This window comes from Balaenoptera borealis (genome assembly GCF_965194805.1).
Source record: "Balaenoptera borealis genome assembly, chromosome: 3".
NCBI lineage: Eukaryota > Metazoa > Chordata > Mammalia > Artiodactyla > Balaenopteridae > Balaenoptera > Balaenoptera borealis.
In genome coordinates, this window is record NC_138866.1 from 4,620,152 (window position 1) to 4,636,369 (window position 16,218).

Below are 16,218 nucleotides of genomic sequence, written 5' to 3' on the forward strand. Positions count from 1 at the left end.
TACAGCACAGAGAACTATATTCAATGTCCTGTGACAAACCATAATTGAGAAGAATATGAAAAAGAATGTATATACATGTATAACTGAATCACTTTGCTGTATAGCAGAAATTAACACAACATTGTAAATCAACTATACTTCAATAAAATAAATTTTAAAAAATTATTGAGGGTGCCAAAAAGCTTCTGTTTATGGAGATTAAGTCTATCTGTATTTACCATATTTGAAATTAAAACTAAGAATTTTTAAAAACACAAGCATACACTTCCTTGGCTGTCACCGTGACAATGTCAACACATGTCATGTAGCCTCTGGAAAATTCCACTTTGCACTCATGAGAGTGAAAAAGGCAAATAATGTCTCAGTATTATTACAAATATAGTTTTGACTCACAGACCCCTAAAAGGGTAGGTCTTCTGATCACATTTTGAGAACTGCTGCATTACAGTAATGAAAACAATAAATTAGATCTGCACAGAATAACATGCATAATCTCAAATGGTGACTAAGCCCCATTTTTGTGAGTGTTGGAATTAAAGAAAGGCTTTGGGTAAATGAAGAATAAATTTGGTATCAAACCCAAATATCTTTTCTTCTACCCAAGCTGGTTGGGAGAGTCAGACTGCCACGTCATGTGCGGTCAAGACTGTTTGCCTTTTCTCCGCTCTGATGCCAGTGTCCCAGGTGCCTGGACAGCTGGCTCCACTTCCTGTGAAGTCTAGTGGAATCTGGAACAAACACTCCGACCAACTGAGAGAGCCTGACATCCTTAGACTGAACCTGTCTCAACCCCTCCCACACTTTCTCTCGAGGCCACCGACGCAGCCCTTCCCTTGGGGAGCCATCTGACAGGCCATGTGGACACGAGGACTGCTCCAACTTCAAACATATTTAAATTCCACTCTATGCCTGTGTCCCCAGAGTCTGTGCCTCTGATCACTTGTGGGAGTGGAACAGGTTTCAACACAGCCTCGGGACAGCTGTAGAGATCTGGCTGGGCCAAGGATTGGGGCAGTACGCGCATCCCCAAGGGTAAATTAATCGCCTGGGAATGAGACCTGGCTGAGCCCCGGCTGACACCCCTGATTATCGGCAGGGCAGTTCGGCTCAGATTCGCATCAGAGTAAGTGTGTGCTGTCCCCTGGCCACAGGGGCGGACGCAGACCCTGCCCATGAACAGCTCTAGGCTGGGAGGGGAGGTGGTGAATGAACAGATGACTGACGGAGAGAAACGTGGGCGCTACAGGAGGGCTGAGGAGGTCTCCCGACTCCCGTGGTATTAACAGTGGAAAATCGGCGACTACAAAGAAAGACAGAGATCAGGCGCCTTGATTCTAACTCTGACTGTAATTCTGGGCAAGTTCCTTCGAGAGGCTATAGCTAAGCTTAGCTTCTGAAAACACAAGAGCCCTGGCTTCAAAGCCCAACTCTGCCAAGTGATACCAGTGTGACCTGGAGCAAGTAAGCTAACGTTGCTCACCCCTGTTCTGCCAGTGAGATGGGAACAGCAACGTAACGCCTCCGAGGACGAGGGCTAAGGACAACACATGTCGAATCATATCAATATAATTAGCACGGTGCTCAGCGTGTAACACTCAAAAAAGGGTACTGCTGTTACTTTTCTCTTTTAAGGGTTCAGGTGTCAAAGTCTAGACCAGCTCTCAACCATCTCCTGCCTCAGGAAACCCAGGGAACACAGCACACTCCCATGAGAATAACTTAGAGGCGTTACGGGAGTGTTTCTCCACTGGAGACACAGTGGATTCTTTGAATAGAAGACGACAGCGAAGTTTCAAGACGCTCTTCAAATGACTGGGCTACACGTCCCGGGGCAGCACACGGGCAGCGTGATCCCCGAGGGCTCGACTGGCCGTGAGCTGCCGGGACTCGGACTCGCCTGCGAGGACGAGACGTCAAAGGAAACACCAGCCGCCCTTAGAGACGGTCTTCCGAACCCTGCAGCAGAGGCAAGGGTGTGGGCTGGGGGGGACTGTGGGGTGGCCGGGCCGTGGCACTTCTTCCACGTTCGCATATGCAAGCTCTGAAGGGCTGTGCGGTTAAGCGGTGACTGCTGCGCCCCGGCAGCTGACTACTGACCGGTCGCACGGGGAGCCCTGGCTCTATCGCGAGCTGAGAGCCCACGGAACATCCGCTCTCCTGGCCGCGTCTCCAACAGGCCACACCGCGGAGCTCCACTGGCAGCTTTGGTGGCCCAGCCATCTCCAGCATCGTAACGAAAGTCGTTAATTAATCCCAGCAAGTTAATAAATGTGTACCGCTGGGCACTGTTTTAGGCACTGAGCGTACACTAGTCAGCAAAACACAAAAATCCCTCCACTTTTGAACTTACATCCTTGTGGGGCGGAGACAGATGACAAACACCGAATTAAAAAGTCATGTAATGTGTCAGAAGGTGACAAGTGCATTAGAAAAACAACCAAGCAAGCGCAGTGAGGACAAGAGGGAGACGAGGGAAGGGGCTGGAATCAGCCGGCTGCACCAGGAAGGGTCAGACGCATCACCGACGCGTGCGGTCCTCCCGCTGCGGTGACGTGCTCCGTTCACACTTCCGCAGCCTCGTTCAGCCAACGCTCCCTGGGAAGCCGTCCTGCACCGGCTTAACCCCACCGACCCCGCCAGTACGCAGGCTTGCACCGGCCTTCCCCGCGTCCGCCCGAGTTGGGTTTGATTCACTTCCCTCCTTCACACCACCCTGGATCCGGCGGGCGGTCCCAGAGGCTAGACCTCCACAGCACCTCCCGAATCCGGCCACTCTCCCGCTACATCACTGGCGCCATCACTGGTCCCAACTGTGGCCTGTCACCTGCGTGACTGCAGCAGCCTCCCCGATGCCTTCCTGCCTCCATTCTGGTCGCGCTACAGACCCTTATCCAGTGGCCAGAGTGACTTTTCTTGAAGCTCTACCGGATGTCTTTCCCCTTGCGTAACCCCCTCCAAAGGCTTCTCATGACACGACAAACAGAGCCTGAACTCCTTCCGGGCTCCCGGGCTCTGCGTGATGAGGCCTGGCAGCCCCTCCGCCCCAGCTCCCTTCACTCTCCCCTTATGTCGCTTCAGCCTCCCCGTTCTCTTCCTGACCTTTGAATGCACCTAACCGTTCCCGTCTCAGGGTCTTTCCCCTCTCTGTCCCTCCCCTCCCCGTGTGGCCCCTCCTCATGTTTTCATGCTCAGGTTTTGCGTGGCTGCCTCGTGCCCTCGCCAAGGTCTGGAGGTGAAGGCTGCACCGGGCGTGAGCGGGGCCCTGTCTCTGCCATCGCTCTAGCTGGTCTTTCCGCTTCGCCACGATTTTTTGACCGTGCGCCTGCTCCCTACTGCCCCTAGTACAGCCTCAGGACATCTGTCTTGTTTCCTCTGTCTCCCTGGCACCGAGAGCAGCCCCTCGGTCCCTTTTAAAACTCATCCCTGGGGGCTTCCCTGGTGGCGCAGTGGTTGAGGGTCCGCCTGCCAATGCAGGGGACACGGGTTCGAGCCCTGGTCTGGGAAGATCCCACATGCCGCGGAGTGACTGGGCCCGTGAGCCACAACTGCTGAGCCTGTGCGTCTGGAGCCTGTGCTCCGCAACAAGAGAGGCCGTGATAGTGAGAGGCCCGCGCACCGCGATGAAGAGTGGCCCCCACTTGCCACAACTAGAGAAAGCCCTCGCACAGAAGCGAAGACCCAACACAGCCAAAAATAAAATAATTAATTAATTAATTAAAAAAAAATATGTACTTAAAAAAAAAATTAAAAAAAAAACAAAAAAAAAACAAAAAAAAAACTCATCCCTGGGACTTCCCTGGTGGTCCAGTGGGTAAGACTCTGCACTCCCAATGCAGGGGGCCTGGGTTCAATCCCTGGTCGGGGAACTGGATCCCGCATGCATGCCACAACTAAGAGTTTGCATGCCGCAACTAAGAGCCGGCATGCTGCAACTAAAAAGATCCCACATGGCACAACGAAGATCCCTCATGCTGCAATTAAGACCCAGAGCAGCCAAAAAAAAAAAAATAATAATAATAATAAAAATAAAACTCTTCCCTATCCTTCAAGTTTACTTGAGACCCCACTTTCTCCCTGAAGTATTTCCTGACAGTCCCCAACTTCTCAACTCCTGCTGTTCCTCCTGTCTACACTCACCATGGTCCACACTGCACTGGACTAAGGACCTGTGATCCCTTCATTCCTGAGAACGCCGTCTTCCCACTCGACCAGGCTGCAAGCCGCGGCCCCTCCAGCTCAGGAGCAGGAGTGCAGAGCGTCTGCATCATGAGACCCGCTCCAGCCTGGGTCTCTCACTTCCTGGGCAAGTTACTCACTGCCTCTCTACCTTGGTTTCTTCCGCTATGAAGTGGGAACAATAAAAGCAATACTTGCCACCTTCAGGACCGCTGTAGGCATTAAATGAAATCATGCCAGAGAGAGTGTGCTGTACGCTGGCACGTGCTCAAGAGAACTCCCCGGTCCCGGCCCAGGGTTAAGTGCTCAGGAAATGTTTCTTGACTGATGGATGGCCGGAGCTGGGACTGACACGTTTTCATGATGGGAAGGCCTTTTCCATGCCCACCACAGGAACCACGGTGACCTAGGAATCCAGCGATCACATCTCTGTTATGTCAGCATGTGGAAAGCAAACCACCTACGGCTCTCACGGCTGCTGTACGTGTGGCCTCACTGGCACCGTGAGCGCAGGCAGCCTGGAACGGGGAGGGTGGGTGCAGAAAACCTGGGTTTTGGTTTGGCTGGACCACTAACTCATTCACCAAAGAACGAGTTCTGCCCCAGCTCTGCGCCTCAATTTCCCCAACTGTGTATACCTCAGAGCTGGACTAAATTAAGTAGTTTGCAGATTTCAAAATCATCATCACCAGCAACAATACAACTTCTTTTCCTCAAAGAAATATTGAGGAATACTTTAAAAAGATAAAAGAGAGTGGATCTGGTTGAAGTGGAGGGTAAGATGCCTGAAGCACCACTAACCCAGGTGATCTACTGCAGATGGTCTCAACCTGCTTTCACGATGGAAACTCCTAAGATTTCTACAACTTTAAAAGATTTTTAAGCATCGCTTTGCTTCCTCCTGGTTTACTTCTGATACTGTTTTCTGCAATCAGTAGTTGACAGGATAGAGTAGACTCGGCTTTTCAGTGTAGTTTTCGGCTGGTAATGACTTTGGTGCCTGCCCACTTTGGAAGCTAACAAGCCTTTGAAACGGAAAGTCTTGTTTGCCGCAGCTCCACCCACATGTCCTCTAGAGCTCAAGGAAAGTTACTAAAATGATAGAAAACTGGCTGCAAAGGAGCAGGAAAGACCAACTGAGGCCCTGGCCTTGAGAGCTGCCAGCGCCTGGAGGAAGGGGCTCCGGCAGCCTGCCCAAGGCCGCGCCACGGCGTGAGAGCGCCGCCCTCTCCAAAGCTCCCCTGCCGACCAGAAGCATCGGACGGGCCCCACTTACTGTGTGTCAACGGTCATAACTCCCTGCAAAACGCTTCTAGAGAGCCCGTGTTGCATCCTGGGAGGAACGCTGGGCGCAGCTGTTCTGGGTGGCTCTCCCTCCAGCCCCTCCTCAACCAGCCAGGCAGCCCTGAGCAAGGGCCACAGCCGATCAGAGGCCAGGCCTCCTCGCCCACAGAGCAGCAGTGATGACCCCTTCCTGAGCTAACCACCCAACACGGCTGAAAGAATCAAGAAAACTGGTGAAACAGCAGTTTGGGAATTGTGAAGTAATTTTTAAGGGGAGGGATTATAATTTATGCTGAGACACAAAGCTGCAGTGAGTCAATCAAGTCAATGCCCCAAATCCCAGAGGATAAAGCTCTGTCCTATGATCCACAATATTTTATGGGGTCGCAGGGCAGGGGGAAGTCATGTCCGAATCGTAATCTCACCTTTGGAAAGGGCGCTCACAATTACCAGTGCAGGACACAGACCGGCCGGTGCCCACACATGTGCTAAACCACAGCAGCCTAAGTGGTCCGCGGTCTAAAGTCAGTCCCAAGTCTCTCAAGCAGAAGGTCAGGGTTCTGCTGTGACAGCCCATGAGGTCTCAACTTGTACAAAAGGCACCCCAGTTCCTCCTTCTGTGCCCAGTATTCAGAGAAAACCCCCTGAAGCTTTCAGGCCATTCTGAGAGAAGAGCCAGGACCTGTCCACAGCACCTCTCAGCCAAGCCCCAGTCCCCTCAGAGAGTTCAGAGCCCCCTCTACCATCCGAGGCAGGCGCCTGACTTCTGAGGAAGTGATTCTGACACACACACAAAAGAGCCATTAAAGACGACAGGCGTCCAGAGGCACAGGCCAGCAGACGGAGCGGGCAGGCTCCACCGTAACCCGCTGTGCGGCCGTGAGAGAGTCCTCTGCCCTCTGGTCCTCGGTCTCCCCATCAGCACAACCAGGGGATCTGCGGAGATCTCTACAGTCCCCGTGATTCTCCGTCTCCTCTGACGTCCCTCTGTCCCCTCTGGTCCCCGTACTCACACTGTGGCCATGGCTGCACGTCTGTAGCACAGCGAACCCGAGGAGGTAAGTCCTGTATTCCCACCAGGCCAGCTGATCAGAGGGCACAGACCCTCGGAAGGCAGCAACTTGGTTTTTAGACTCTACTTAAAACCAAACAGGAAAAGGAAGCTGAACCAGAGGCAAAGGAGAAACAAACCCCAGTTGAGAACTGAAACCTAGGTAGAAAATAGAGAAACAGAGCTCGTGGTGCACAGACCCACCAGCGTGGGCTGCCTGAAAGCGCCAGGCTGCAGCCTCAAGCTCCAGCGCTTTCTGCAGGGCCGGGATGAGGTCGCAGGCGGCAGGGCGTGTGAAAGGTCAAGGCCCAGACTCCCCCACCGGTCAGGACGCCGAGGGCTTCCTACAGGCCTTCAGGGAAAGGTGCCCTGGCCCATCCTCCAGAGAATAAAAGATGACATGATGAGGGTAGAGCTGGTGGAGGCTTCAGTTTTACTCCGGTATAAATTCTACACTTCTGTTGGGGAGACGTTTCTCACTAATGGTGATGTTTCTGTCAGCAACTTAGGACCCGAAAGGAAAGTTTCTGAGGAATGATGGAAACCTGGCTTTGTCACCGGCTCATTAAGGGAAACTGGGCTTCTGTTTCCTGAGCTGTAAAATGGGGCTAATAATTCTTAGTTTGCTTGTCTCCACAGGGTCCTCATGAAGATAAGGTCCATTCCCAATCTTTCATTCAAAATTGACTGAGGACCCACAAAGTGTCATGCACTGTGCCAGAAACTAGAGACAAAACATTGATGGGAACAGCAGTTACTTGTCCTTAAAGGGTTTTTGCGGTTTAGAAAGGAAGAGACTGACAGGTTAGCAAATTGATGTGTTAAGATGTTATTATTGATATAGTGGAAAACAGCTACACCGAGAACAGTACAAAAGAAAGATCACTTCTAACTAGAGAGCTGAAAGCACAGGCAGTGAGAGCTGAAGGCTGAAAGTGCATTTTCAAAGGATTTCAAAGATACGCATCTCCCTTTAAGCACAGCTTCAGGTTGCAAACCATAAACTTTGACATATTGTGGTTTTCATTTTCTCTTAGTCCAAAATATTTTCTATTTTTCCCTGTGACTTCTTTTATCCATAGATTATTGAGAAATATTTTGTTTAATTTCCAAATATTTGGTGTTATCTTACCTCTGTTATTATTATTTATTTCTAATTTAATTCTACTGTGGTCAAAGAACATACTTAGTAGAATTTCTTCTTTTGTTTTTCTTGGTATGACTGCAGTCCTTTTAAATTTATTGAGACTTGTTTGATGGTCCATCAGGTAGTTGATCTTGGTGAATGTACTACATGCACAAGAAAAGAAGGCGTGTTCTGAAATTGGGTGCAGTTTTCTAAAAATGTCAATTAGGTCAAGGTGGTTAAAAGTGTGGTTTGGGGGCTTCCCTGATGGCACAGTGGTTAAGAATTCGCCTGCCAATGCAGGAGACACGGGTTCGAGCCCTGGTCCAGGAAGATCCCACATGCTGCAGAGCAACTAAGCCCATGTGCCACAACTACTGAGCCTGTGCTCTAGAGCCCACGTGCCACAACTACCGAAGCCCATGCACTGCAACGAGAAGCCACCACAATGAGAAGCCTCTGCACAGCAATGAAGAGTAGCCCCTGCACGCTGCGACTAGAGAAAGCCTGCATGCAGCAACGAAGACCCAATGCAGCCATAAATGAATTAAAAAAAAAAGTGTGGTTCAGATCTTCTTATGTCTTTATTGGTTTGTTGTCATTGTTGACTTATTTTTGTCTAATTGTTGTATCAATTGCTGAGAAAAAGGTGTTAAAATCTCCAAACATGATTGTGGATTTGTATTTCTGTCAATTTTTATTTCATGTATTTTGAAGCTCTTGTTAGGTACGTATATTTTTAAGACTATTCTATCTTCCGGATGAACTGACCCTTTGATCAGTATGAAATGCCCCTCTTTATCGCTGGTAACACTCTTTGTCTTTCAGGTTACTTTATCTGATATTAATGTAGCCATTGGAACTTTCTTATGCTTACTATTTACCTAGTATATCTTCTTCCATCCTTATTGGTTTTCCACTGCTGCTATAACAAATTACCACAAACTTGTGGCTTATAACAACACAAATTTATTACCTTAGCTTTGTAAGATAATAGTAGGCCAGCCATCTGACATACATCTCACGGCCTCACTGGGCTCAAATCAAGGTGTTGGAAGTGCTACAGTCTCTTCTGGAGGCTCTAAAGGAGAAGAATTTCCTGGCCTTTTTTTCAGATTCTAGAGGCTACCTGTACTCCTTGGCTCATGATATACATACACATTACGAAATAATCACCACAAGTAAGCTAATGAACATATCCATCCCTACCTTTTTTTTTTAAAGATAGATTTTATTCATTTTATTTTATTTTATTTATTTATTTTTGGCTGTGTTGGGTCTTTGCTGCTGTGCACGGGCTTCCTCTAGTTGCGGCGAGCAGGGCTACTCTTCATTGTGGTGTGCGGGCTTCTTATTGTGGTGGCTTCTCTTGTTGCAGAGCACGGGCTCTAGGCGCACGGGCTTCAGTAGTTGTGGCACACGGGCTCAGCAGTTGTGGCTCGCGGGCTCTAGAGCGCAGGCTCAGCAGCTGTGGTGCACGGGCTTAGTTGCTCCGCGGCATGTGGGATCTTCTTGCACCAGGGCTCGAACCTGTGTCCCCTGCATTGGCAGGTGGATTCTTAACCACTGCACCACCAGGGAAGCCCTATCTCTACCTTTTAATTGGAATATTTAGTCCATTTACATTTAATTTATTGATATGATTGGGTAGAGACCTACAATCATTTTGCTACTTTTCTGCTTATCTCATTTGTTTTTGGTTCCCCTGTTGCTCCTTTCCTGCATTCTTTTGGGTAAACTAAATACCCTTTAGAATTACATTTCAATTTTTCTATTGACTTTTTAGCTATTCCTCTTTACATTACGTTTTAGACGTCTTTCTAGGGATTAAAATATACATTCTTTACTTCGTACAGTATACTTAGAATTAATATTGTACACTTCATGTAAAATGTAAGAACTTTATAACTGCATAAATCCACTCCCATCCTTAATGGTATAGTAGTCCTATGCATTATATATTCTCAGTAGAACGCTGTATGTGTGTTTGTATTTTTTAATTATGGAAAAAAGTCTTTTATATTTACCCATATATATTTATTCTTTCCAGTATTCTTCATCCCTTCCTAAACATCTCAGTTGCCTGGTATCCTTTTTCTTCAGCCTGAGGAACTGCCATTAGCATTTCTTGTACATCAGGTATGCTGGCAATAAATTCTCTTACTCTTCTTTTATCTGAAAAATATCTTTATTTTGCTTACATACTTAAAGGCACTTTTTTTTCTGAATAGAGAATTCTGAGATTTTTTTCTTTCCCTTTCAGCACCTTAAAAATGTTGTTCTGCTGTCTTCTGGCATCCATGGTATCTGGTGAGAAGTCAGCCGTCATTCATATAATCCTCTCTATATAATTTTTCTTCCATTATGATACACTGCAGTTATGATAACACTGCAGAGTCTCGGCTATGCTGTCTTCCTTTAAAGGTATTGAGTTTGTCCTGGCAGTTAGGTAAATTATTGGCAGCTCCTTTCAGTGTTAACAAGCTTGGATTAATTCTTTCTTAAGTTCTACTTCCATTTTGAATTTAGCCGTAGGGTATGTCCCTTACTCAAGGGCACAGTCCTTACTCCTAAGGTGTAGCTGTTCTGGGGTCTCAACTGAATGCCTAGGTGCTCAGTGAGGTCTCTTCATTCATGCGGACAGGGATCTCCAGCATTTACACTGCATGACCTCTGGCATCATCATTCAGCTCTTAGCCCTATAGAAGGCAATCTGTGCTAGGTCTCATGGAGAGTGTCGTTCTACTCATTCAGAGCCAGCCCTTAGCCAACAACCCAAAGTGAATTCCCTACACAAAACTCAACATGGCTTCCTCTTCCCTATCTCCTTGCCCTGCAACATCCAGCTATTTCAGTAGCTTGGAATTCCAACAACTGACCCTTCCACTCACTAAGATCAACTTTTAGCTTGGGTTCCACCATTCTGTGCCAAGACCAGAAAGAGGCTCCAGGTAGAAAGCTAGAGCCACTGTGGGGCTTATCATGTGCATTTCTCCACTCAAAGATCAGAGTACTGTGCTGCCTGTTCAATGCCTGAAAACAGCAAGAATTTAATATTTTGTCTGAGTTTCACTATCCTTCATATACTTAGGAATTTTGTATATTTTGTTCAGTTTCACAGTTGTTTTTGTCAACATGACAAGTCTATTACAAATACTCTGTCATGGCCAGAAGCAGAGGTTGATTATGATTATTAAAGTACCAAAGGGTATTCTTTTTCATTTCCTGAGCATTTTCTAAAGATATTAGTTTGGGTGTAAATATCCTCACTGTGAGAAATGTGCCTTTGACTTTCATCCTTCATTTCCTCTGTCCTCCAAACATGTTACTACTGTTTTTTCTTGGTTTCAATAAGTAGGTAACAGGTAAGAGTGAATCTTTTGGGGACATTTTTAAAAACTCTACCATCTGGCTTAATACAGCACTTGAGTAGGATTATGAGATGGAGCAAGAAATGTGGAAAGATTTATGAACAGGGTGTTATGAGACATGGATTCTAGCCCATGCTTTATTATTGGCATGCTGTATGTCCTTGGGCATTCACTTCCTCACTTTCGACCCTGGCTTCCTCATCTGTTCAATGAAAGGACTGGTTATATTAATAACTATGGGCTGCAGGTACAGCACCAATTCCTAAATCAACTGTGTCAGGGAAATAGAAAGTACTGGAAAAATAGGATAGGGGCTGTTGACACTTGAAGAGCAATTTAGTGAGAGAGTTAAGAAATGTCGTTTAAGGTAGCACCCTATAATGTGTTCCTATGAATTGAGCTCAGCACCTAGTATACTGTTTAGGATATAGTAGGTACAGGGTAGATGTTAATTGCATGAATGAATGTATGAATGAACAAATGAAAGAGAAGGGCACCAAATCTCACACAGGATATTAAATGCTAAAGCATATGGCCCTTGATCATGCTCAATAAACAACAACTATATTGACTTGAAAGAGGTGTTTTCCATGTGGCTAGATCCCAAAAGGAAGCAGAATGGTTGAAAACGAATCAGGAAGCTATACTAAAAGACACCTTACTTAGGAGATCTAGTTAAGATCTAGTTGCTTGGGGAAGTCACCTTCTGTGGATTTTAGTTTCCTTTTCTCTAAACAGACTAACTGTTCTTCTACTCTGCCTCAGTGGTATACTTGAGCATAAAAGGGTCTCTGACTAAGAAATACAGAAAAAAATTATGCTTGTGTAATACTGGCTTTTCACGAGAATTTGTGTTAAAAAGAGGCAGAGTGTTCTGAGCAGAAGGTCCTTGTGTTCTAGGAGTAGAGAAAAAGAGGATAGAGAAATGGCTACACAGAATTAGTTAACATCATTGACATGTTATGAAAACCTACTAGCAAGGTTCATGACCAACTGTAGTCAAACGTGGATTTGTCCTTCAAGACCCAACTTACATATCGCCTCTTCAGTGAGGTGTTTAATGCCCTCCAGGCCCCCAGAGAAAATTATTCTTGCTGCTGTGTTTCTTCAGCATTTTATAGCATTATCAATTCAGTTGTCATAGATCATTGTCCTTTAGGTAAGGGCTACCATGTTTTATTCATCTTTTATAACCACCTGTACACAGCACAATTCTTGGTACATACTGGGTGTTCAGAATGTTTGTTAAGCTATTCTGCTGCAGAGACTGGGACTCAAAAAGTACATGAATTATTAGTGGTACAGAGAGGGTACAGATACGGCCTTGTTTTTCAGATCTCAGCATCTGGAAAGGGAATGGTTGAGCCTTGTCCATAATACCACGGTCCTCGGCCCCAAGGAACTTCCATCCCAACTAAGCTCCTGGCCAAACTCACCTGCAGCGTAAATCAACATGACTAGCCGAGGCAAGTGAATTTTCCAAGGAAACAATGATGAACTCACAGGGGAAAATGATAATATCTCTGAGAAGTGTAAGCACTATAAAAAAAAAAGACTTAAAAGAAAGGCAACTAATGAAGAAAACTATGATATATAATAAGAAATATATATTTGGTCTTTGTCCCTGTTTCTGGCTCATAGCTCTCAAAACCCTTGGAATTTCCAAAGTATAAGAGGAATGGAAGCATCCTTTGTTATAATACTTGGTCTTTTGTCTCCACTTCCTAAAATAGTTTTGTGTGGTAACAGTGAAACTGATGTCTTTTGTTATTGATAACAAGCCCCTTTCAACCACCCTTGAATTAATGTTAATGAGGTGACTTTTGGAAAGCCCCTAAGGATGAGGGCTGGTTGCCTGGAGAACCAACCATGTGATTAGAGGGTTGTAACTTTCAACCCACATCCTTCACCTCAACTTCCAAGGAGGGCAGAGAGGCTGATAGAGTAAGTCCCCTACATACGAACCTTCAAGTTGTGAACTTTCAAAGATGCAAATGTGCATTCCATCAACATCAGGCGTGAGTGAAATTGCAGCTTGCCCTCCGTCTCCTATTGCTGACGATCCTTCAGCTCTACCATCTCCCACCTCCTCTCCCTCCTCCAGTCGGTAACTCTTCTTGCCTGTTCACTCAATGCCAGCCCCCGTATGCCAGCTGTTGTACTGGACTACTGTACTTTTCAAGGTACTATACTGTAAGATTAAAAATGTTTTATTGTGTTTGTTTTTTATGTATTATTTGTGTGAAAAGTATTATAAACCTATTACAGTACAGTACTATATAGCCGATTATGTTAGTTGGGTGCCTAGACTAACTTTGTTGGACTTAAGAACAAATTGGACTTACGAATGCAATCTCGGAATGGAACTCGTTTGTATGTAGGGGACTTACTGTATTGAGTTCAGTCACCAATGGCTAATGATTTACTCAATCACACCTATTTAATGAAGCCTCCATAAAATCCCAAAAGGACAGGGTCTGGAGAGCTTCCAGGTTGGTGAAGAGAATGTATCCACAAGCTGGGAGGGTGGCACAACCTAAACAGAGAACAGAAGCCCCTGCGCTCAGGACCCTTCTGGACCCTGCCTTTTATATCCTTTCCTCTAGCTGTTCATTTGTATCCTTTAATATCCTTTGTAATAATCTGGTTTCCTGAGTTCCGTAAGCTCTTCTAGCAAATTAACTGAACCCCAGGAAGGGGGCGTGGGAGCCTCCAATTAATAGCCAGTTGGTCTGAAGCCCACGTAATAACCTGGATTTGTGACTGGCATTTGAAGGAGGGGGAGGAACAGCCTTGTGGGACAGAGCCCTTAATCTGTGGGATCTGATGCTATCTCCAGGTAAACAGCATCAGAATTGAGTTAAACTTAGAACACCCAGCTGGTACTGCAGAATTGTTTGATTTGTGAAAACCCCACACATCTGGTGTCAGAAGTGAAGCAGCGTTGGTCTACAAATAATAAATGCTACAGAGTGTGGCGAAAAGGAACCCCTCCTACACTGTTGATGGGAATGCAAATTGGTGCAGCCACTATGGAGAACAGAATGGAGGTCCTTAAAAGACTAAAAATAGAGTTACCAGATGATCCAGCAATCCCACTCCCGGGCATTTATCTGGAGAAAACCATTATTCGAAAAGATACATGCACCTCAATGTTCATAGTGGCACTATTTACAATAGCCAAGGCATGGAAGCAACCTAAGTGTCCATCGACAGATGAATGGATAAAGAAGATGTGGTATATATACACAATGGAATATTACTCAGCCATAAAAAAATGAAATAAAGCCATTTGCAGCAACAAGGATGGACCTGGAGACTATCATACTACGTGAAGTAAATCAGACAAAGACAAATACCATGTGATATCACTTATATGTGGAATCTAAAATATGACACAAATGAACTTATTTACGACACAGAAACAGACTCACAGACATAGAAAATAAACTTATGGTTACCAAAGGGGAAAGGGAGTAAGGGATAAATTAGGCGTTTGGGATTAGCAGATATAAACTACTGTACATAAAATAGATAAACAACAAGGTCCTACTATATAGCACAGGGAACTACATTCAATATCTTGTAATAAATTACAATGGAAAAGAATCTGAAAAAGAAAAAAACAAAAACAAAAACTGAATCACTTTGCTTTACACCAGAAACTAACACAACATTGTAAATCAACTATACTTCAATAAAACTAAAACATAAAAAAAAATAAAGTAGGAAGTGAAGCAGTGTTGTAGTAGAGCAGTGTAACAGTAAATGAAACACACAGGAGTTTCTCCTTTAGAAAACCTATACCATGGGAAACGGAATTTGAAAATTTAATAAGCATAATAAAAGTCATTGGAGATATAAGGGAAGATATAATAATGACGTGGGAATAAGCAGTACCAAGCAATATTTTAGTATAAAAATATAATTGTTGAAATAAAGAACTCAATGGATAGCCTCAGCAGAAGAACTGAGAGAGATGAAAAACACAAAATCAGGTCAAAGAACTGACCTAGACACATCAGGAAGGGAAAAAGAGGAGGACAGGAGAAAAGTACCAGTTTCTGTGAAAAAGCCATCTGAGAAGGAAAGAAAAACAAAGGGATGAAATATTTGCAGAAATAATGGCAGAATTTTTCAGAATTCAAGAAAGATGTAAGACCTCAGACTGAAAAGGCTCACAGGGTGACAAACAGAACTGATAAGTAAAAAATGTAAGTGTGCATGTGCACACACACGGATTATAATAATATTCAAAAACATCAGACAATGAGGACTTCCCCGCTGGTGCAGTGGTTAAGAATCCACCTGCCAATGCAGGGGACACGGGTTCAATCCCTGGTCCGGGAAGATCCCACATGCTGCGGAGCAACTAAGCCCGTGCACCACAACTACTGAGCCTGTGCTCTAGAGCCTGCCAGCCGCAACTACTGAGCCCGCGTGCCACAACTACTGAAGCCCACGCACCTAGAGCTCGTGCTCTGCAACAAGACAAGCCACCGCAATGAGAAGCCTGCGCACTGCAACAAAGAGTAGCTCCTGCTCGCTGCAACTAGAGAAAGCCTGCGGGCAGCAACGAAGACCCAATGCAGCCAAAGAGAAATAAATATAACAAAATTAAGTAAAAAAAATCAGAAAGAGAGAAAATTCTAAAAAGTTTTCCAAGTAAAATGAGATGACCAATAAAAGAACGAAAATCAGACCAGACTTCTATATCCTAGCTGCAGTAAGACAACAGGATATTATCTTCAGAATACTGGATCAAAAACTTTGATACTCACATTTCATACCTAGCTAAACCATTATTTAAATGTGGGGGGGGGAAATGTACTTTCAGGTATATAAGATCTTAGAAAGTTTACCAGGTACAGACCTTATTTTGAAGAACTTTTACTGGATATATTCCGGCACAAAAGAAAATTTACGAAGGAAGAAATAACAAGATATAAAAAATGGGAGCATATAATTCAATACTATTCAGCCATAAAAAGGAGGTACGTACTGGCACACGCTACAGCATGGATTAACCTTGAAATCATTATGCGAAGTGAAAGAAGCCAGACATGAAAGGCCACATATTGTATGATTCCATTTACATGCGATATCCAGAATTCACAGAGATAAATTCACAGAGACAGAACACAGATTGGTGCCGTCATGGGGGGTGGGGCGGGGGTCATTTGTGCCTGGATCTTCATTTATAAAGGTGA

General features: G+C 45.3%; 1 protein-coding gene across 2 annotated transcripts in view; it reads right to left on the minus strand.

The window, feature by feature from the left end:
* Positions 1-16,218, minus strand: part of EVL (Enah/Vasp-like) — a 160,657-nt gene that overhangs the window by 69,976 nt on the left and 74,463 nt on the right. The gene's annotated exons all lie outside the window — the stretch shown is intronic.